General features: G+C 40.9%; 1 protein-coding gene across 3 annotated transcripts in view; it reads right to left on the bottom strand.

The window, feature by feature from the left end:
• Positions 1–23,935, bottom strand: part of SOX5 (SRY-box transcription factor 5) — an 897,493-nt gene that overhangs the window by 816,282 nt on the left and 57,276 nt on the right. The window contains exon 1 of one of the 3 annotated variants that reach the window (XM_067469306.1): positions 7,028–7,134. The exons of the other annotated variants lie outside the window; for them this stretch is intronic. The gene's annotated coding sequence lies outside the window, so the exon portion shown is untranslated. Of the gene's footprint in view, positions 1–7,027; positions 7,135–23,935 lie in introns of those variants that run through there. 3 annotated transcript variants of the gene reach the window in all.

The following is a 23,935-nucleotide window of genomic DNA, read 5'->3' as shown; positions in this document are numbered from 1 at the left end:
TAGGTAGGAAAATGGCAGTGGCAGTCAAGAGCAGCAAACCCCAAGCAGCTCTGTTGCTTTCTGCTCCCTGCTGAGTAACCCTTGACTTGTCCATATCAAAACCCACAATTTTCCTCCCAAAATATGCCCTTGACTTATACACGAGTATATACAGTAATATAAAATCAGAGAAAATGGGAGCACAATCAGAGACTTTGTAGTCATTCTGCATACATCCTCAGTCACGATATCATAAGATTTAATTCAAATGCCGGTTTCCACTTTGCTGTGATACTGGATAATAAATTTAACCTTTTGGGGAAAAAATTATCAAAGATCTGTCTCTCAAATATTCTGCAAATTCCAGGTGTCCTTTGAGGTCATTCATAAAACTGGTGTACAATTGTATACAATTGTAGCGCAGCACTACCTTTGCCTAATTTAAAACGGTGTCTTGAACTGGAAGACAACTCTCTATTTCTGAATCGTAAGCTTTCATATTGTGCTTGAATAAATGCATCTTGATGGCAAAACCAGCATAATATAACTTCAAATGCTGGAGTAAAAATAAATTAGTGCATTGGCTTGCGTCGTGAGGAACAGCCTATTTTCATATCAAAAGTACAGATGAATCGTTATTGAGCCATGATGACCCATAATATGTAAATCAATAGCACAGACCAGAATATATAAGGAGATACTTAACTAAACCATCTATCTTATTCGCTCCCAGTAATATATAATCATTATGGAGGAAAGTAATACCTTAGTTAAGAATATGGCTCAGTAGACATAGGGAGTCAATAATAACACATTTTATATCTGTGTAACATTCTGTCTTGTCTTCTAGATAATAAAAAACATTTATAAATTGCTGAACTGTACAGAATGGACTGATTGTAGGGTGGATGATAAGGTGAGCTGCTTTTCACCAAAAATTCGAGCAACCGGGAGAAAAACACTCCTTTTCGTTAATTTGTATGAGAAAGGCTGGAAATATAAAAATAGATTTTTTTCCCACCCACTTTGGGAACACATACTGAGCAAGATGACAATGGAGCCTAGCACAATACACAAGGAAATTGCAGTGTGTACTCCTTCAGTCTTGTGTTTTATTACCTCCAGGTTGACCAGCAGCGGGCTACAGTTAGAATCCAAAAGCTCAACGAGATCCCAAAGGCCATCCTGTCCAACCCTATTCTGCCAGGGAGGAACACACAATTAAAGCACTGACAGGTGGCCATCCAGTTTCTGTTTAACAACCTACAAAGAAGGAGACACCACTACAGTCGAGGGCAGCATATTCCGCTATCAATGAGTTCTTCCTAATGTTTAGGTGGAATTTCTTTTGCTGCAATTTGAATCCATTGCCCTGTGTAGTAGTCTTATTGAGCAGCAATATATATATATATATATATATATATATATATATATATATATATATTAGGCCTGGGTAACAACGCAAAAATTTGTTTCTAAAATCGATTTGTATTTGGGGTTTTTTTTTTGTTTCGATATTTAAAATAATTACAAAATTTTCCTTTTAAAAAGTTCGATATTTACGAAATTTCGTAAATGGTAAAAAATTAACGAATCGATTTCCGAAACAATAACGAATCGATTCGTTAATGGCGGACGCGACCGCGAAATACGCTAAAAAACCTCCAAAAACTTCTGAAGCTTCCCTCTCCCTCTGTTCTTGACTGTTGGTATGATATTATATTTTTTTTTCACTAATTAAACCATAAAACTGGCCCAGACATGCGGAAATAATAACGAAACGACCTCAGAACAATAACAAAATACGAAGCATTTACAAAACGTGTTTAAAAATTCGTTTTTTTAAATAATTGCTCCAGAATGGTTCGTTATCGTTTTGTAATTGGAAAAATTAACGAATTGGTTACGAATTACGAATTAACAAAACGAAACCGCCCAGGCCTAATATATATATATATATATATATATATATATATTCTTGCTCCCTCCTCAATGTCATCATTTCAAATAGTTAAACATTGCTGTCATGTTTTAGATAATGTCATAGAAAATTAAGGCTGATAGTCAGTGAGGTAATAATAATAATAATAATAATAATAATAATACATATTATAATAATAATACAAAGCCAGAGGCTTCTCCTTTCATTTCCGGCTTCTGAAGGCAGTGCCGATGTCTGGCTCTGGGGAGGTGCTTCCTCCATTTTCAAAGCGAGGAGCCTGCATTGTCACCTCCTGGTTGTGTGGCCGGCAAGATTGCTTGGAGTGTCTCTTTGCCTTTTCCCACCAAAGTGGTACGTATTTAGCTACTCACATTTGCATGGTTGTTTGAACTGCTAGGTTGGCAGGAGCTGGAGCTGACAGCCAGAAGCTCACCCCATTATATGGTTTTGAACTGCTGACCTTCAGGTCAACAGCACCACGGCTCTGTCAGCTCACAGCGGTTGCTCCCAATGAAAACACAGGACTGAGCTCTGGTATCAAAGAGAAACTTTACTGTTGGAAACATGGACATGCGAAAAGCCGAGATTGCTTGGCGCCAGTTGGTCACTCCTTATTTACGCACACCCCCTTACTTGAAAATGCATTTCCTGCCAAGCAAAAAACCCCGTGCAATATCCCTGCCAAACTGCTAGCCGTTTTCTTCCAAGGTCAGCAGCTGCAAGTTCTTTATCAATGTCCTATGTCAGGACCCTGGTTCTCAACGCCAAAACCAAGGGCCTGGAAACTGGATCCTGACACGGCTCCATCACAAATTAGGTGAAACCTCTATTTGGAATTAGATGTATCCAGGCATAACCACTAACCATTCCAATTTGGTAGGAACTACCCTGGTTAATTTTCTGCCATCCCATTTTAAAATGCTTTTAACATGTCCCAGTTTTTCTCCTTTCTTCAATTGTTGCAAACTGAGTTCAAACTGCAAAAGTAGTTTGCAATCATTTCATCAACTATGCAAACAGGATAGATATCCTGCCCTTCCCAGTAGGTTCAAACAGGAGTGGGGTTGGACTAGATGGCCCATATGGTCTCTTCCAACTCTATGATTCTATGAAACTGTTGCAACCTTTCCTTGCTTGTGTGTTCTTTCTAATTAATAACATTTGGCACCTACACCACACTATTTCCTTCTGTGTTGTATCAATTCAATGGCAACCCAATATTTTAAACAGTTGAACAATCTCAAGTCATTCATATAAATACAGTAAATAAAGTAATATGCAGTGTTGTTTAAGAGGCACACTGCAATGAGCAAACCAATAAACAGCCTAACAGCCCCTTTACCATCTGTTGTCAGGACTTTCGGGGAACCTTCAGCACTAAAGCCATTTAGAGATGTGTAGAAATTACAGATGAGGTTGTAGCCTTGGATGCGGATAAGAAAGCGGCCATGCCCATGAACCAAAGGGCAGAAATTGACCTCATGTTCCTTATTATCCTGACACCAGGCTAGCTTGTTAAAGAGCACAGCCAGTTTTCTTTTAAAAACAAAGCACTGAAAAGTCTGAACCTGGCACCAAGCTATTGCCTGTGTTAAATGGTTGGATTTGAGAGCCAGCAGAGTGCAGCTATGCTATGCAGCATTGGGGTACAACTCTGGATACCAAGGTTGTTTTCCCACTTGGCCATGAACACTCACAAGCTTCCGCTTGAAAGAAGATTTTGCCTTTGAGTGAACTCATATTTTGTTTGAGCTGTTGTTGAACTGCAGCTGTTTCTGGTTTTGCCACTGAAGCTGCAGAGAACTTTTTCAAAAAGAAAAGAAAAGCAAGAACACTAAACAGAGTGGGGAATTCCCTTCTGTCATTTGTATTCCGCTGACTTATAGCGCAGAGATGACGTGTCTAACCAGGGAAAGCGCAGGACAGGAGGGTGTGGGGTTTTCTTTTTTAAGCCTTCAAAGGAAATGAGTAAGAATTCTCCTCCGCTCCTGCTGAGATTGCAGAGTAGACAAAGGGAAAACCTGCCCTGCTGCTAACATAACCATTCCATCATCCTCATAAAAGATTCCTGAGTTTTGAAAGGTTCATTTTGCTGGCTAGGCAGTCTGGAGGGTTTTGGGAACTGTAGTCCCGAAAGCAACTTTCCAAAATCTATATGCTTTGGGTTGTTATAAGGTTTTCAGGCTGTATGGCCATTTCTGCATCTATGGCAGGCATTCTCACAACCTCTGAGGATGCCTGCCATAGATGCAGGCAAAATGTCAGGAGAGAATGCTTCTAGAACATGGCCATACAGCCCAAAAAACCTACAACAACACAGTAATTCCATTTGTATGTTTTCCAAGTACTAATTTGGCAGAAACTGAAGCTAACAGCAGGAGCTCACCCACTCCCTGGATTCGAACTGTCAACTTTTTGGTCAGCAAGTTCAGCAGCTCAGTAGTTTAACCCACTAGACCACCAGGGGGCCCTTAAGTTATAGTTATGTTGTTTTATATTGTGTAATGTGTTTTGTCCTGATGTAAACTGTTTGTATGATTTTTCTTTTGGCATTGAATGTTTGCCACATTTTGTTGGAAACCGCTCTGAGTCCTTTGGGGAGACAGGGCAGTCTATAAATAAAAATTATTATTATCATTATCATTATCATTATTTCATCAGAAAATTCAGAAAGTTATATTTCATAAAATTAGTCAATAGATTCAATTCCACCTTCTTTTTTCTTGGATAATTCCATCCCTAGGATTAACATACTGGTTGTATTAAATGTGTTGCATTAGTAGTTTATACCATGGTCATCATATTTGCTTTTCAAATAATAATAAAAGCAAATGGGTGAGTGGCCATTTCTTGAAATATATCCAATTATCCTAATCAAACTATTTTGAAATACGAGTGGTTTTGATGTCCTGATAACCTGCATTATAAAAGCCATGTATAAATATGTGAGAGGAAGCCACAGGGAGGAGGGGGCAAGCTTGTTTTCTGCTTCCTTGGAGACCAGGATGCGGAACAATGGCTTCAAACTACAAGAAAGGAGATTCCATCTGAACATGAGGAAGAACTTCCTGACTGTGAGAGCTGTTCAGCAGTGGAACTCTCTGCCCCAGAGTGTGGTGGAGGCTCCTTCTTTGGAAGCTTTTAAACAGGAGCTGGATGGCCATCTGTCAGGGGTGATTTGAATGCAATATTCCTGCTTCTTGGCAGGGGGTTGGACTGGATCGCCAATGAGGTCTCTTCCAACTCTTTGATTCTATGATTCTATGATTAAAAACTGCAGTCCCAAAGACAACCAATGACTGGATTGGGACTGTGAAGTCTACCAGCAGAAGGTAAGAAGAGTTGCCACTACAAGCTCTTTGGTGCCTACCACTTGCAACAATGTCCTGCTAGCATGATTCTATCAATATTAGGAATTAAAAGAGAGCATTACTGATGGCTGAGTTAGTCTGCAGTCTGAGCCTCAATCCCAAATGATGGTGAGAGATGCCCAACTGGTTTGAGCAATGAACCAGGTGGTGGTGGAGATTTATCAGGGATGGGAAATACCTCTGGAAAGGATTCAAAGTTACACTTAACTGACTTAATAATTTTCTTCACTGTGGAATCAATGAGAAGGATAGAATAATAGAATCATAGAATTGGAAAAGATCCCATGAGCCATTTAGTCCAACCATCTACCATGCAGGAAAAGCACAAAGTACACCCCATAGATAGTTATCCAGGCTCTGGTTAAAAGCCCCCAAAGAAGGAGCTTCCACTAGACTCCAAGGCAAAGAGCTTCCACTAGACTCTGCTGAACAGCTCTTGATCAGGAAGTTCTTCCTAATGTTCAGATAGAATGAGATGGAGATCTCTCCATCCCTCTGTCTAATCATCCCTGTCTAACCACAGCAAACCAGAAGGACTTAGAAACTGTAGCATCTGGAGGCCACTTCTATACCCCTAGATTCTTCAGAACCAACGAGACTACTGAAAAACAAAACATAAAACTCAAAATAGCTGGAATTTGACTTCTGGTTCTCAAAAATGATTCAACGGTACATAGAAGCCATGCAAACTATTTAAAATGTAAGATGTTGTGACTGGAGGTTTCTCTTCTCCTTTTTTTCCTACTGGCATGGAGGTGGAATCACATTCGATATATTGTTAGAGAAGATAGATTACAATGAACAGAAGTAGAGAATGATAAGTCAGATCCTAACTGATATTGAGAACATTTTCGCAGGAGCCCCCAGTGGCACAACGGGTTAAACCCTTGAATCTGGGGAGTGGGGTGAGCTCCCGTCTGTTAGCTCCACTTCTCATGCAGAGACATGAGAGAAGCCTCCCACAGGATGTTAAAACATCCAGCATCCCCTGGGCAATGTCCTTAAAGACAACCACTTATCTCACGCTAGAAGCAACTTGCAGTTTCACAAGTTGCTCCTGACACACACAAAAAAAAACATTTTATAGAAAATCCATATCAACACTTAAAAAAAAATTACCAATGGGATGGTAAAATCCACTTCTTGTGCTGTTGCTGATGGACATATTCCAATTATTTGTCCCCATCTGACACTATATTACTAGCATTTGCATTTATTCTAGGAGAACGCAAATTTTAAACGAAACCAAATATGAAAATAATATTTCTCGCATAAATAAAAACAAGCTACATTTTCAAGACATGTTCTCTTTCTGCTATATAGTTATTTCCTTTAGTTTTTGAGAAAACAGATTTCAGAGGATGAAGGTTGAGGAGCTAGTTTATATCAAACGAACTGATCTTCCAACTTCTCCAACTCTCAAATCACGTTCGCAGATTGGGCTGTCCCCTTTGTCATTACCCAAGTAGGGACAGCTAATGATACGTAAAAGAAGATAAACCTAATAACACTATCTTAACAAGCCATACACAAGATTTAACATCTCAATTACATCTTGATCCCTGCTGATAAGATTTCCTTAATATTCACTGTCACTTTATTTAGCCTACTGCTGCGGTTCAGAAAATGGAAGTGGGGGGAACCCCTCACTTACCAGTAAATGCTCTAATAACACTTCCTCATGTCTTTTCTTTTTCTTGCGGAAAATGGAAATGGGAGGAAACCCCACACTTACCAGCAAACGCTTTCATGCCACTTCGTGTTTTTCTTGCAGAGACCAAGGCTGTAATGCCTTAACAATGAATTCCCGTACCTCTTTCTCTCTCCCCCACAGTTTAGCCAGCCTACTTTGAACAGATGAGAACAAGACACATTGTCCCTGAACGCAAGGAAATCAGCTGTACGCTCAGTAATTATCAGTGAATATTACTAATCCCAATAGAGGAAAGAGACCATGTCTATAAAAGTCAAGCCAAAGTAGGAGAATAAGCAATATGAGACAAGGGAAAGAAGGAAAGAAAGAAAGAAAGAAAGAAAGAAAGAAAGAAAGAAAGAAAGAAAGAAATCTAATTACAAATTAAAGCAGAAGGCGTGATTCTAGTGAAGTATATTTATCGTGTTAATGTACCATTTGTCTTCTGGGCAAGTTACTAAAGGTCATTTGTTCTTTGTGGCAAGTGTTGAAAATAGTTTATGTTGAGGGTCTAACTTAAAGGAACAATGTCAGAACCCTCGGGCCCAAGATGACCTTTTGATGAAGAGGAAGAGCTCTAAATCTCATACTGAAGCAAGTGGTGATGTTTGCAAATCCCTTCCCTCCATTCCCCCCACAACCCTCCTTCCCCATTTCAACTCACCCGTTCAGTATTAAACACTTTATGACAAGGAAATGGACTGCAGTGTTAATGCACTTCACTCCACACTACTAAATCTTTATTTCTCATTCCTTTGCTACTGCTGGACATCCATGGTAAGAGATCTAACTATCACCAGTTCTCTCTAAAGTAGTAGTTCTCAACCTGGAAGTTGGAACCCCTGGGGAGGTCATGCAGTGGTGTCAGAGGGGTCGCCAAAGACCATCAGAAAACACAATATTTTCTCTTTGTCATTGGGGGTCTATGTGGGAAGTTTGGTCCAATTCTATTGTTGGTGGTGTTCAGAATGCTCTTCGATTGTAGGTGAACTATACATCCCAGCAACTACAACTCCCAGATGTCTAGGTCTATTTTCCCCAAACTCCACCAGTGTTCACATTTGGGCATATTGAGGATTCATGCCAAGTTTGGTCCAGATTTATCATTGTTTGTCCACAGTGCTCTTTGGATGTAGGTGAACTACAACTATCAAACTCAAAGTCAATGCCCATCAAACCCTTCCCGTATTTTCTTTTGTTCATAGGAGTTCTGTGTGCCAAGTTTGGTTCACTTCCATCATTGGTGGAGTTCAGAATGCTATAACTATAAATCCCAGCAACTACAACTCCCAAAATATAAAATTACCTGGGCACTCCTGTAGGATTTTTCCCTATGAAGATTTTCCTTGAGAGCTATCCTCCATCATCATTTGGACATTACTGCTATTTGAACTCTCTTTTGGACTTTGGACTCTATGTTTTCTTACCTTGTGTGAAAAGATTATTTATTGTATATGCTTCCCTGAAATGTATATACATTTGGCTCTTATAACTGTAATGTTTGAGAACGGTTGCGCCTTCTCATTTCACTCTATATGATTGCATTGCAAATGTTATGTTTGAGAGCGGCTGCTGCTTTTTATTTCTCTTTTTTGTGACTATATTGAATGATGTACTGAATATTATATACTTTATACACCTTGAGTATTACTATTTTTTTCTTTACATAGATTATTTTGTGTTTTTTGACATCCAACAAATATTTTCAGATAGTGTTTAGTAGCCCCAGCTTCTGCCATTTTTTTATTTATTTGCCATATTTATATCCCGCCCTTCTCAACCCCAAAGGGGACTCAGAACGGCTAGACAATACAAACATTTTATAAATATTTTATAAATAAATGAATAAATAGTAACTTTGTAAAACTACAGGATTTCAAATAAGTTATTGCTCCTTCCCTTTTTTAGTTTAGTTTTTTTTTTTGTTTTTGTTTTTTGCTATCCTATAGTCTCTCAACATTTTGCATTATAATTGTTGCAATCCCGGCTTAGTTTTCACTTGCAAAATTATTGGTGAAGAAGGACAAGGTTGGAGAAATTGCAATAAATTGCCTTTGCCTAAGTTTAATGGAAATGGCAAGGCACCACCTTTTGCTTTCTCTTCCCATCTGTTGAGTTATTTGAGCCCTAGCACATTGAACAGTGGTGTTGGAGGAAAATTCTGAGAATGCCTTGGACCGCAAGAAGATCCAACCAGTCCATACTTCAGGAAATAGAGCCCAACTGCTCATTGGAGGGAAGGATAGTAGAGGCAAAGATGAAGTACTTTGGCCACATCATGAGAAGACAGGAAAGCTTAGAGAAGCCAATGATGCTAAGGAAAATGGAAGGAAAAAGGAAGAGGGGCCGACCAAGGGCAAAATGGATGGATGGTAACCTTGAAGTGACTGGTTTGACTCTGAAGGAGCTGGGGGTGGTGACGGCCGACAGGGAGTTCTGGCGTGGACAGGTCCAAGAGGTCATGAAGATTCAGAAGTAACTGAATGAATAAACAACAAGCACATTGAACTAAGTTTGCAACTACCAAAATATACTGATGAGAATGGGGGAAATCAGAAGAAAGAGAACAACTGGGACATTTTGAAAGCAACCAAAAAAATAGGAAATCAGAATGTTAATTGGGATTGACTCAGACAGATTGGGACAGTAGGAGGGGATGCAACCATATGTCTATAGTTGCAATCCTGGCTTAGTTTTCACTTGCAAAATGTTGAGAGACTATGGGATTGCAATCCAAATCTATATAAATAAAAATGTAATGTTCGTTTGTGGTATTCACAGAACTCAAAAACCACAGGACAAATTGACACCAAATTTGGACACAAGACACCTAACAACCCAATGTATGTCCTTCACTCCAAAAAAATGATTTTGTCATTTGGGAGTTGTAGTTCCTGGGATTTATATTTCACCTACAATCAAAGAGCATTCTGAACCCCACCCATGATCGAATTGGGCCAAACTTAGCACACCATTCTCCCATGACCAACAGAAGATACTGGGTTTGGAGGAGAATGTTCTTTGGTTTAGGAGTTGTAGTTCACTTACATCCAGAGATCACTGTGGACTCAAACAATGATGGATCTGGACCAAACTCTACACGAATACTAAATATGCCCAAATGTGAACACTGCTGGAGTTTGGGAAAAAATAGAATCTTGACATTTGGGAGTTGTAGTTGCTGGGATTTATAGTTCACGTACAATCACAGAGCATTCTGAACCCCACCAACGATAGAATTGGGCCAAACCCCCCACACAGAACCCCCACGTGGGCCACAGCAACGCGTGGCAGGGGACAGCTAGTAAATAAATAAATTGCTGATGACTAATAATCACACTAATTCCTAATGAACCTCAAAGTGTTAGGCACAAGAAAAGGCTGCTGCAGCTAACACCTTTCATAGGCAGATATTGTTCCTTTGCATTAGTATGCTTTTGCTGTAATTTGACAACACCTCACTCTTTTTGCAAGCTGATGTGACACATTTTAGGTGTCAACAGAGGAAAAAAATAACAATATGACGAGGCAATGAGATGGCTTGCAGCTCTTTAAGTTAGTTAAGTTTCAAATAATCCTACATCAGATGTAAATATTCAACATCAAGCATCTGTTCATTACACCTGCATCCCTGCTTTCCTACATAAAGCATTAAGCAAAAATATGGAGGGCCACCTCATTTGATTGCCACCAGTGCTTCTCACCATTCCACCTAGCAGAATTCAAAGATGCAAATCATGAAAGATTTTACAGGTGAAAATTGGGACACATCAGAGTAAGATCAAGGTGGCAAAAGGTTATAATGAAGGAGAACATGTATGCTAGGTTAGGCTAAGCAACAGTTTGCTTTTTCTTGAATCTACAAGAAGAGTGAGGAATATTACGTCCCTTCCTTTTTCTCCCCCATTTAACTGAATGCAAACTTACTTTTGTACTTTGAACTCAGTTTGCAGCAATTGAAGAGAGCTGGAGATAAAGTGAGAAGATAGAGAATGAAAGTGGAGAATTAAGCAGCTGAAAAATGGGATAGGAGAGAGGATTAATAAGCAAACCAGGACAGTTGGAAGGTATGCCGACGTGTCGAAATCTGACCACAGCACTTCTGTTGGTATCCTAACATTACAATACTGGATGGAAAGAAGCCTAGCTTGAAGGTAGTCAGAAATAGTGAGTGAACGTGCTTTAACAGGTTTTGTTGGGAAATGGAATGGCTGCAAAACCTAGAATAGATTTCATTCTAGATATTAGGAACCGTGGTGGTGTAATGGGTTAAACCCTTGTGCTGGCTGAACTGCTGACATGAAGGTCGGCGGTTCAAATCTGTGAGACAGGGTGAGCTCCTGTCTGTCAGCTCCAGCTTCCCATACATAGACATGAGAAAAGCCTCCCACAGGATGGTAAAGCATCCGGATAACCCCATGGCAACATCCTTGCAGATGGCCAATTCTCTCACACCAGAAGCAACTTGCAGTTTCTCAAGTTGCTTCTGACACGCACACAAAAAAGAACTCCAGATATAGAGTAAGCAATGGGATTTGCTTTGGAGTTTACTCCAAAGGATAACATTGCAGTCTTAGTACTGAAAACATCTGTCATGTGTTATACAAGCAATGGACAATGTATGGTGTCTCTTTATAAGGACAGAGCAAAGCTGCCCAACTTTTTCTTGGATATCTCATGTATCTCCAGCTCAGTGCTGTATTCCTGACCAGCGTACATGTCCGAACGTATCTCCTTCTACGTCCCATCTCAGAGCTTAAGATCTTCTGGGGAGGCCCTGCTCTCGGCCCCACCTTTGTCTCAAACATGCTTGGCGGGGACGAGGGACAGGGCCTTCTCGGTGGTGGCCCCCCACCTGTGGAATTTGCTCCCCGGGGAAATTAGGTCATTGTCATCCCTCCTGACCTTTAGAAAAAAGGTTAAAATGTGGCTGTGGAACCAGGCCTTCGGGCAATCAGGTTAAAGGACAATTGATAATGTTTGACTATGGCATGGAAGAGGATTTGGGTAAGTTAAGCAGAGTAATCATTAGTAGATGGCTAGCTAAACAGCCACCAGATGGGCAATAGCTAATCAGAGTGTAAGTATACTGTTTTAATCTTTATTTATTAATGTTCATGTTTCATTGTTATATTTGTTATTCTGTATTTTATTATGCGGCATTGAATTATTGTCAATTGTTAGCCGCCCTGAGTCCCTCCAGGGGCTGAGAAGGGCGGGGTAAAAATGTTCTAAATAAATAAATAAAAAATAAAGATGCCACTGAGAGCCAATGGTTTAAGTGCTGGACTATGACTTCAGAGACTAGGTTTCCAATCACTATTCAGCCATGAAAACCTGCTGGGTTATCCTATGTAAGTCATATACTTTCATCCCCCAAAATCTCTGAGGTACAGTAGGTTCACTGTAGAATCACCGTAAGACAGAAACAGCATGAAGGCATAGAACAACAAAAAGATGCCCCCAAATTCTATCCAGTTAGCACCTTCTCCACACAACTTTTCTTCTCCCTGGCCCCTAGTTGCTTTTGGAACCACTTCTGAGTCATCTCCATATATCACTGGGCTACTTCTGCCCTTCAGATCTGGGTGAAGCTTCAGTCCCAGTCACAGCAGCAACTTTCTATCACAAAAGTTGGGACTGTAACGCTTGCTGAAATCTCTGCTTCTGAACCAATTCAGTCATTCACTACCAGAGAGTTCAGCACCCTGAGCACAATACTGTACAACACAATACAATGCAGAGAATGAAATAAGCCTTGTTTGTTATATGCCTTGACTTTTCCAATGCCAACAAAACAGTATAACACCCACTTTGAAAACAGATTTTTTTTTTAAAAAAATCACTTTGAGGCAAGAGGGTTTGTTTCTAGTATGTTTTTACTCTTGGCAGCTAGAAGTAAAACACACATGAATACTCAAGAGACCAGATAAGAAGTGTTCACTGTTGTTTTAATATATATCTATATAAATAAAAATGTAATGTTGGTTTGTGGGATTAATATAACGCAAAAACCACTGGACGAATTGCCACCAAATTTAGCCACAAGACACCTACTAACCCCAGGAGTGACCATCACTAAAAAAAATGAGTTTGTCTTTTGGGAGTTGTAGTTGCTGGGATTTATAGTTCACCTACAATCAAAGAGCATTTTCATAGAATCATAGAATCAAAGAGTTGGAAGAGACCTCATGGGCCATCCAGTCCAACCCTCTGTCAAGAAGCAGGAATATTGCATTCAAATCACCCCTGACAGATGACCATCCAGCCTCTGTTTACCCACAAGCATAAAGAAATTACATATATTAGAAATCAACACTTTCTCATTACTTTATTTTCCAGATCACCAGACTGAGCCACAGTTACATGTGGCAGGGGATGGCTAGTGTGTGTGTGTGTTTGCAATCAGCAGAAGAATAAAACTGAAGCAGAATGGCTCAATATGTTGGAAGGCAATAAAAAAATTTCTCTAATGTAAGCAACTAGACCACCATGACACTGCAACTGATAGTGTTGTTGGCATGATAAATTGACCCAGGATATTGCCACTAACACAGCAAGGATGGGTAGATGGTACTTCAAGCGCCATAATCTACTTGATGTGGCACAGCAGTGGGATGTACAGTTAGCAGAGACAAGTCTGGGATGGGGAGAAGATATGCCTCTTAATCTTCATTCCTCAGAGCCTTCAACTTCCACAAAATGAAAACAAAGGCACTATGACAATTGTGAGATACCAAATTCTTTTTTAGAGTTTGGGGTTCTGAAGTACAAAGGATAATTTCAAAGCTGGGATGGATGCACAATTTGATGCCAACACATACAAAAATACTATATGACATAACAGAGTAGATAAAAAGCATTAGTTTAAAATCCATTCAAAACATTATTATCAACCATATTGCCATATCATAGTCCGATTCAGCAACCAACGACCCAGTCCAAAGCCTGTCCATAGTTTGTTCTAAAACATTGTGATTGCTATCAAGTCTGTTACCGAAATGCCTGGTCCCAAAACCAAGTTTTGAGCTTCTTCCTAAAGGAAAGGAGGGATGGAGCTGACCTAATTTCGCTAGGGAGCATGTTCCACAGGCAGGGTGCCACCACTGAGAAGGCCCTGTCTCTTGTCCCCGCCAAACGTCTTTGCGAAGAAGGCAGGATCGAAAGCAGGGCCTCCCCAGATGATTTAAAGTCCGAGGCGGATCCTTCAACCTTTCCACTTATGTTCTGTTCTCCATACTCATTATCATTCTCATTGCCTTTCTCTAAAAGCTAGATGAACAAATACCCCCCCCCCCCCAGTGCCTAGTGGTTATGTTGCTTGGGTAATTTTGGGAGTTGTAGATCAAACTTTTCCCAAACTCTGATTATAAGGCAGCTTCTGATGAAGAAAAGGTATACAGCCTGAAAAGTATGTTCAATACACTGCATGGGTTCAGTCGAGGAGAAAATAGCCTTGATTGAAATAATTGAAATTAAATGAAATGAAATGTTTGCCAGCATGAAAAGAAAGCCAAGGCCCAGATCTCTGACAGAAACATAAAAGCAGCATTTTCCCTGTGCCTTTCATAATGGTTTTTCTATTGAGCTTCAATCTGACCTTTCCCAACACTGAAGGATATTGCCTTTCAGCAACCCTCATGTCTCAGCTCTTGGCTATTATTCCCTCTCCCATTGTTAACAGTTGTTAGTCACAGTTGTTCTAAATGTGCACTCTGGCCCAATGTGTCTAGAAGACAGGTGGTAAAAAGTTGAGGCAGAGTTTATTCAGTGCTTTTGCTTTCTTTGCCGAGACCCATCACTTCAACAAATCTATGCAGAGTAATGATTCGACAGAAACCACAATGAAGGACAATGCAAATACAAAAGATCAGCTGTAATAAATATTATCTTCCGGTGTCATAACTTAATAAAAATCAGATTACAGCAATATGGCACTTAAGGTTTTGACAAATGCTTGGAAAACTTCAGCGAGTACAAAATGTAGCAAGCTAAAGCATCTCCTGAGTTCGTTTTTCGGAGCCTATCACTCCTATCTTTGACCATCTGCTTTAGTCTATAACACAGTTCCATGTGAAGTTTAAAGTTCTGGTTTCTTCTTCCACATGCTTTGGGAACAAAATATTTCAAGGCTTGGCACATTTACACAAAGAAGATTGAATGCTCAATGTGTTAATTATAGAAGGCCTTGCTTCACATACTTTTTTCCTAGCAAAAAAAAAAAAAAATAACATCGAACTGGGTGGATTTCCAAGGTGGACTTTCATTAGGCTTAGAAAGGATAGGGCCCAGATTGGCTGGCTGCCAGAAGCCCCCGAATCAAAATCCTGGCTACGGGCCTGATCTAGGTAAAGGTAAATGTTTTCCCCTGACATTAAGTCCAGTTGTGTCTGACTCTGGGTTTAGAGCTCATCTCCATTTCTAAGCCAAAGAACCGGCATTGTCCGTAGAAACCTCCAAGGTCATGTGGCCGGCATGACTACATGGAGTGCCGTTACCTTCCTATTGATCTACTCACATTTGCATGTCTTCAAATTGCTAGATTGGCAGAAGCTAAGGCTGACAACGGAAGCTCACGCCACTCCCCGGATTCAAACCTGCAACCTTTCAGTCAACAAGCTGAGCAGCTCAGCAGTTTAACCCTCTGCTCCACCAGGGGCTCCTACACATATAACATATATAACATATGTGTATATAACATATATACAGGCTGGATCTACACTTCCATATAACTCAATATCTGATCCCAGATTATCTGCTTTGAACTGGAATATATCTGTCTACAATGCTATACAATCTGGGATCAGAAACTGGATTATATGGCAGTGTAGATTGAGCCCTCCAAGGGAGAAAAACCCTGCTGTTTGCTTAAAAATCATTGTTTCATTTATGCTTGTCTTGCCTAATTAAAGTTTCTGGGGATGAAGTAAAAACAGTTCACCTTATTCCATACAGTTATTTATGGTAAAGAAAAGTATGGTATCATGCCGTTTATACTTCATATCTCTAGTACGTTACATTCTCACACATCTTGTAACTGGCTCTGCATGACCAGCTTTCAGAACCACTGGTGCAGAGAGCCTGGTTGCAGCTGGAGGGTGCATAAACACGAGCATGCAAACAAACCAAGAAATATTGGCAAACCCTTGCAATGAAGCCCATCATGTTTAACTTGTTAAACAGGCTGAGCAATTTTTTAATCATGGGTGGCCAAGTGACTTGATGCAGAGGGCAGTTCTGATAGTTCTGCAGCTGCAAATATGATGATTTGAATTCTCTACTCCAACACTTCCCTTCACACTGTAGTTCCATTTCCCTGTAAGACAAAACAAAGCTCTGACGTGCTTGAGCCCATGTCTATACGACTTGCAAACCAGTGAATCTCACGTCCTCTTCTAGCCATGCACGGCTACCCACTAGAGCTTCAGTCAACCTTCTGGTTTTGCCACCTGCCCAGGACCATAAAAATTATGCTAAAGATCAGGTGGATAATGCCTTTGTTTGGTAGATATCAATCTCAATCTCAATCCAAGCAATATTTGTAATAGAAGATTATTCATTGCCTTCAAGGCCACTAAAACACTATTGTGCTGAGTTCAGCATTTTAACTAAGAGAGGTGAGGACATTTTCCCATACAAGTAAGAATTCTGCCCCTCATGAACATTTTAAACATTGGCTTGGCATTTCCTGCCATAGCTTTCCCAACACTGAAGGAATTTTGCATTTTCAAATTTTGTTCCTACCAGATATAAAGAAGGGAGTCTCTACTAAAGTTAATGCCATTCATGGCTGTTACTCTAAGAAAACGAGGGGACACATTTGGTGTGGATAACATTCTCATTCTGTCCCAGTCTACCCAGGATTCATTCCCATCTTCTCCACCAGTTCTGGCTCCCTCCCTCCATGGCCCTGCCCAAGTCCAGCTCTACTAGGGTTGTCTGGTGTTGGTTTTTATAAGGGACTAGCTGTGCCCTGCCACGCGTTGCTGTGGCCTATAGTAAAACTTATCAAAGTTGAGGTAGATATCTGGACTATTATGAAAGAGAGGTCCCTACCTATTCCTTCCCCCTTTTCCTCCCCCTTTCTCTCCTTTCTTCCTTCTCTACCTCTTTCTTTCTTTCCTTCTTTCACTACTTGGTTTCATCCTTCTCTCTTTCCTTCATTCCCTCCCCCTTTCTTCCTTTGCCTTTCTTCCCTCCCTGTTTGCTTCCTTCTTTCTCTTTTTATTTCCTTTTATTTCACCACCATCATAAGAATAACAATAATGCAATGCATTGCCTCCGGGACCTGACACCTCTCCCATTCCCCCTAAAAGGGTCTCAGAGGAATAATAATAGCATCATCATAATAATCATAGAAATAACAACCTTTACCCGCCACGTGTTGCTGTGGCCAATCTTCCCTCTTTCTCTCCTTCTTTCCCTCCTTCCTTCCTTCCCTCCCATCTTTCCTTCTCCTCTTCCTTCTGTATCTCCTTCCCCCTTTTTCTTTCTCTTCTGGCCTCTTTCCTTCCTTCTCTCTTTCCTTCTTTCCTTCCCTCCCTCTTTCTCTACATCTTCCCCCTTCCTTCACTCCCTCTTTCCTTCCTTCATTCCCTTTTTTCTTTCCTTCTCTCCTTCCTTCCTTCCCCCTTTTTCTTTCTCTTCTGGTCTCTTTTCTTCCTTCTCTCTTTCCTTCTTTCCTTCCCTCCCTCTTTCTCTACATCTGCCCCCTTCCTTCACTCCCTCTTTCCTTCTTTCATTCCCTTTTTTCTTTCCTTCTCTCCTTCCTTCCTTCCCCCTTTTTCTTTCCCTCCCTCTGTCTCTCATTTCTTCCTTCTCTACCTCTTTCCTTCCTTCCCCCTTTTTCTTTCTCTTCTGATGTCTCTCTTTTCTTTCCTTCCATCTTTCCTTTTCTTTCCTTTTCTTCTTCCTTCTTTCTCTAACTTTCCTTCCTTCCCCCTTTTCTTTATCTCCCTTTCTCTTTCTTCCTTCTTTCCTTCCTTCCTGTCTTTCCTGGATTTTGACAGGGCGGGAAGGGGTGCGGTGGGGATTGGAGGTGGCGTGAAGTAAAAGGAGGTAAGATTGGGGCAGGCGAGTGATGGAGCGTGAGGTTGTGTGTGTGTGTGCGGCAGCGGGGGGAGTGATGGAGCGTGGGGTTGCGTGTGTGTGTGCGGCAGCGGGGGGGAGTGGGGTTGCGTGTGTGTGTGTGGCGGTGGGGGGAGTGATGGAGCGTGGGGTTGCGTGTGTGTGTGCGGCAGGGGGAGTGATGGAGCTTGGGGTTGTGTGTGTGCGTGCGGCGGGGGTGTGTGCGGGAAGCGGCACGGCGGGGCTTGGAGTGGGCATGGCTTCCGCAGAGGGAACTGTGTGCGCGCGCCAGGGAACTTGCGGCTGGGCACCAATGCGCATGCTCAGTTGTTTTGCCGTTTTGTGAGTGTGTTGTTGTGTTGTTTTTCATTTTGAGTAGATATGTTTGTACCTTATGGGTTGTGTTATGGGCATGGGAATTTTGGTTAAGTTTCGTTGGGGGGTTTGTGAGTTTTGTTGATTTGCCATTTTGTGAGTGTGTTGTTGTGTTGTTTTTCATTTTGAGTAGATATGTTTGTACCTTGTGGGTTGTGTTATGGGCATGGCAATTTTGGTTAAGTTTCGTTGGTTTTTTTGAGTTTTGTTGTTTTGCCGTTTTGTGAGTGTGTTGTTGTGTTGTTTTTCATTTTAAGTAGATATGTTTGTACCTTGTGGGTTGTGTTATGGGCATGGCAATTTTGGTTAAGTTTCGTTGGGGTTTTTTGAGTTTTGTTGTTTTGCCGTTTTGTGAGTGTGTTGTGTTGTTGTGGGTTGTGTTATGGGCATGGCAATGTTGTGGGTTGTGTTATGGGCATGGCAATTTTGGTTAAGTTTCGTTGGGGTTTTTTGAGTTTTGTTGTTTTGCCGTTTTGTGAGTGTGTTGTGTTGTTGTGGGTTGTGTTATGGGCATGGCAATGTTGTGGGTTGTGTTATGGGCATGGCAATTTTGGTTAAGTTTCGTTGGGGTTTTTTGAGTTTTGTTGTTTTGCCGTTTTGTGAGTGTGTTGTGTTGTTGTGGGTTGTGTTATGGGCATGGCAATGTTGTGGGTTGTGTTATGGGCATGGCAATTTTGGTTAAGTTTCGTTGGGGTTTTTTGAGTTTTGTTGTTTTGCCGTTTTGTGAGTGTGTTGTTGTGTTGTTTTTCATTTTGAGTAGATATGTTTGTACCTTGTTGGTTGTGTTATGGGCATGGCAATTTTGGTTAAGTTTCGTTGGGGTTTTTTGAGTTTTGTTGTTTTGCCGTTTTGTGAGGGTGTTGTTGTGTTGTTTTTCATTTTGAGTAGATATGTTTGTACCTTGTGGGTTGTGTTATGGGCATGGCAATTTTGGTTAAGTTTCGTTGGGGTTTTTTGAGTTTTGTTGTTTTGCCGTTTTGTGAGTGTGTTGTTGTGTTGTTTTTCATTTTGAGTAGATATGTTTGTACCTTGTGGGTTGTGTTATGGGCATGGCAATTTTGGTACATTTTCGTTGGGTCACCATGCATTATTGAGCATCAACTCCCATTATGGAGCTCCCAGTGGTGCAATGAGTTAAACCCTTGTGCCAGCAGAACTGCTGACCAACAGGTCAGAGGTTGAGCTCTGTGAGCTCCAGCTTCCCATGTGGGGACATGAGAGAAGCCTCCCACGAGGATGGTAAAACATCAGACATCTGGGTGTCCAGTGGGCAGTATCCTTGCAGATGGCCAATTCTCTCACACTAGAAGAAATTTGCAGTTTCTCAAGTCGCTCCTGACATGAAAAAGGCTCCTATTATACACCTTGTAGACTGGGGAAGAGAAATGTAACCCAATAGTTGTAGTTAAATAGTTGGCACTGTGTTAAAACATATGCATTATACAGTAAATGTGTATGGCATGTCACAAGATGAGAACACACCTTCATATTTGCAATTGTATCTTGCGATGGAGATGTAGGGCTTTAAAGGGTTTTGAAAATGAGGCAACCCTCTCAGTTAAGATAATTCGAAGACACCAGAATTCATTTGAACTTGGGAGCTAAGTGGGATTAGGACCTGGATGGCAGACTACCAAGGGATTAAAAAGACCAGTATCCACCAATTGCAGTAATGCAAAAGTATCTAAACACATAGAAATACAAATGACAGTAAAACATAGGATTGTTACATTCACATTTAACAGAAATAATTTGTTCTTTTTTTGAAAGATGAAAAAAAATCTTCACATGTGTGGAAATAGTATTTGTGTCTTTACTACAGACGAGTAGACTCCAAGTCCTTGAACAGTAAATGTCCTATTTTCTTTATTACACAAGAGTAGACTCCAACATTCAACTGGTTTCGACTCACAGGAGTCTTCAAGAGGTAGTTGAGTTCATTTATGAAAACACTTCAATATTTGAGGCAAGTAGTCTACTGACAGTGTTCTTGAAAAGTGGATCAACAAATCCTTGTTAACCAATATACTTTGCAAAGGCATTTTATTCTGTAGCAAGTATTTTGCTTTTCAGGCCACCAAGGGATATCAAGTTCTGGAGGCTAACTTAAAAAGGAGGCAATTGTCAAACTAAGTATTGCTTGCCTAAGAAAAGCCTATAAAATTGTGTTAATAATAGTTTTTGAGTCCCAGTATTGGGGAAAAGGCAGAATACAAATGGAATAATAAATGTGGCCCACTGGGCTCCCATGGCTGAGCAGGGAATCAAATCTTGGTCAGAGCCCTAGCATTATCACGGGGTGTCTGCGCCCTACACCACTGGAGAAACTACACTGTCTAGCCGGTATTGCACCACCTGACATCCGCTGGGAAGTAGCAACCAATAGTGAAAGGACAAAGGCAGTGACATCTCCAGCTCATCCCTTGTTTGGGTATCAGCCAGCATGTCAACGACTTAAATCAAGAAATAGTTTTCTAAGATCTACAGAGCACACTCGCTAGAAAACCCCAGCAAGCGAGAGTCCAAAAGTGGCAGGCTCAAACCCAAACCTCAATCAATGGCTGATACCAAACAAGAGACTCCCCCCTGGGCACACAGAAAACTGGGTGACTGGGAAGGTGCTAAACAGACGTTGCTCTGGCACCACAAGATGCAGAGCCAACCTTAAGAAATGGGGCTACAAAGTGGAGTCCACGACATGCGAGTGTGGAGAGGAGCAAACCACTGACCACCTGCTGCAATGCAACCTGAGCCCTGCCACATGCACCATGGAGGACCTTTTTGCAGCAACACCAGAGGCACTCCAAGTGGCCAGCTACTGGTCAAAGGACATTTAATCAACTACCAAGCTTGCAAAATTTGTGTTTTGTCTGTTTGTTTATTTGTTTAGTTAAAAATGTAATACAAATGTCTGGTTGCTCCTGACATGATAAATAAATAAATAAAATAAGAGCCCTAGTCAAAAACTCAAAGAACTTCACCTTACTAGCTTTTAATACTGCAATAGTAATAATAAACAAAAATGTATTCAATCAAAACCAATTAATTGGTAAACCATCTAACAAACATGCAGTTTCTATCAAAAGCAACAAAAAAGTCTAGTAGCCCCTAAAGACAAACATATTTATTATGGAACAAGCACTCATTGACCCAGTCAACCCGATCAGATACAAGTTGTGATTGTTAGAAAAAGCAAAACAAAATTTCCCACAGTTCCGATCATGATAGTAATTACATAATGCCTGAACTGGGACAGGCGAGACTGAATCTGAAGGAGCTGAAGGAGAAGCAAAACAAAGCCACCACTATGGAAAACCTTGAGAGGACAAAGAGCAGGCACCATAGAAACAGAGGAGAGGGTGGCAGGAAAGAAAAAAAGAAACCAGCGAGATGAAAGCAATCGATACACAAGGACTGATATGATGGAAACTCAACAAGATAGGAGTGGAAGTTTTGTGAGCGCCAAGTGTTCTCATAACAGACAAAAGGCTGTGCGCATGGAGCCACAGGAACCCACGCACTCTGCTCTCGCAGCTTGGATTTTTCTCCTGTGATGTTTTCCTCCATTTTTGTATTCTGACCAGGGAGGCTGATACGATGGCTGAGAGTCAGCAGGAAGTATCTCCCTCCCTCTTTCTCCCTTTCCATTCTTCTCTCCCCAGTTTTTTCCCCCAGTAACTTTAATAGCAGCAAAACCCACTGGGTAACTTTAAGCAAGTCACACTCCCTCATTTTTGGAGGAAGGCAATCCCATATTAGGGTTGTTGTAGAGTCACAATAAGTCATAAATAACTTGAAGGCACACAACAATAAAATTACCAGCACTGGAGGGCAAAATCTGTCCCTAGTAATCCTTAGCACTTCAATTCTAACAAGTTCAACCATGGTTAGCTTCTGAAATGAAAGGAATTCAGGTGTGTTCAAGGCAGTATGGTGGTATTGCACCCTGATCCACATGGACCAAGTTGCAATGTTTATATTTACAACTCATCAGCTGAAAAACATATATGACAAATATATGCAAGACCAAGAACAAGCCACAAGAGTAAAGATGAAGATCCACCCGGAGGAAAAGTGTTCCTGCCGTACATCAAGGGAACCACTGACCGCATAGGGAAGCTGATGAGGAAACACAACATACAAACAATCTACAAACCCACCAAGAAAGTCCAACAAATGCTACGTTCAGCAAAGGACAAGAGGGATCCTCTCACCTCTGCAGGAGTCTACCATATACCATGCAGCTGTGGACAAGTCTACATAGGGACCACCAAACGCAGCATTGCCCAAACACGAATGAAGGAACATGAAAGGCACTGCAGACTACTTCAACCAGAGAAGTCAGCCATAGCAGAGCACCTGATGAACCAGCCTGGACACAGCATATTATTTGAGAACACAGAAATGCTGGACCACTCTCACAACCACCATGTCAGACTACACAGAGAAGCCATTGAAATCCACAAGCATGTGGACAATTTCAACAGAAAGGAAGAGACCATGAAAATGAACAAAATCTGGCTACCAGTATTAAAAAACTCTAAAATTACAACAGCAAAACAGCAGAGAGGAAACAACCAGGCACATCTTAACACCTCTCAACAGGGGATTTTCTCAGGCTCAGCCAGGCCTTCAAATGCTAATGAAGGTAACCCGAAAAAACCCACAAGAACCTAGTGATTCCAGCCATGAAAGCCTTCGACAATATATGACAAAAATACGGATCTAATAACAACTCTCCTGGGTCAATTCTCATCCAGGAGGAGCAAAATGTATCCTTCCAAAACTGGTTTTAGACCATTTTCAAAGAATGCTTTTATATCTGTTGTGTACATTGTTTCAGAGGCCACAATGGGAAAAGATGTTGTTGCTGTTCATTCGTTCAGTCGTCTCTGACTCTTCAAAGATGGGAAAAGATATTAACAAATTTCTGCACAAATTTCCTGGGCCATCTATTTTTTTGAAAGCATGTTTCCTTTTCACATATACTTTTCTCAACTCCGGGGGGGGGGGGGGGATGGGGGGCTCAAAGCAGTTCACAACAACGTAAAATGCAAAATTCAGTGCTTTACAGAGTATAAAATACAACACATAACTAAAATAGTATATACAGTAATAATAGTTTTAAACCAGTAAAGTATAAAACATCGAACATAACATAAATAACATAACATAAAATATTGGACATGTTACATATTAAGAATAGGCCTGACCAATGTTGTACTTCATACTATACCATACTGTAAACACTTTATTGATTTGGGTTGTTGTAGGTTTTTCGGGCTATATGGCCATGTTCTAGAAGCATTCTTTCCTGACCTTTCACCTGCATCTATGGCAAGCACCCTCAGCGGTTGCGAGGTCTGAGGATGCTTGCCATAGATGCAGATGAAACGTCAGGAGAGAATACTTCTAGAACATGGCCATATAGCCCGAAAAACCTACAAGAACCCAGTGGTTCCAGCCATGAAAGCCTTTGACAATACTTTATTGATTTAATATTAATAT

Source organism: Anolis sagrei, chromosome 5 (assembly GCF_037176765.1).
Source record: "Anolis sagrei isolate rAnoSag1 chromosome 5, rAnoSag1.mat, whole genome shotgun sequence".
Classification (NCBI taxonomy): domain Eukaryota; kingdom Metazoa; phylum Chordata; class Lepidosauria; order Squamata; family Dactyloidae; genus Anolis; species Anolis sagrei.
Note: the sequence above shows the minus strand (reverse complement) of the source record. Positions and strands in the feature narration are given on the sequence as shown.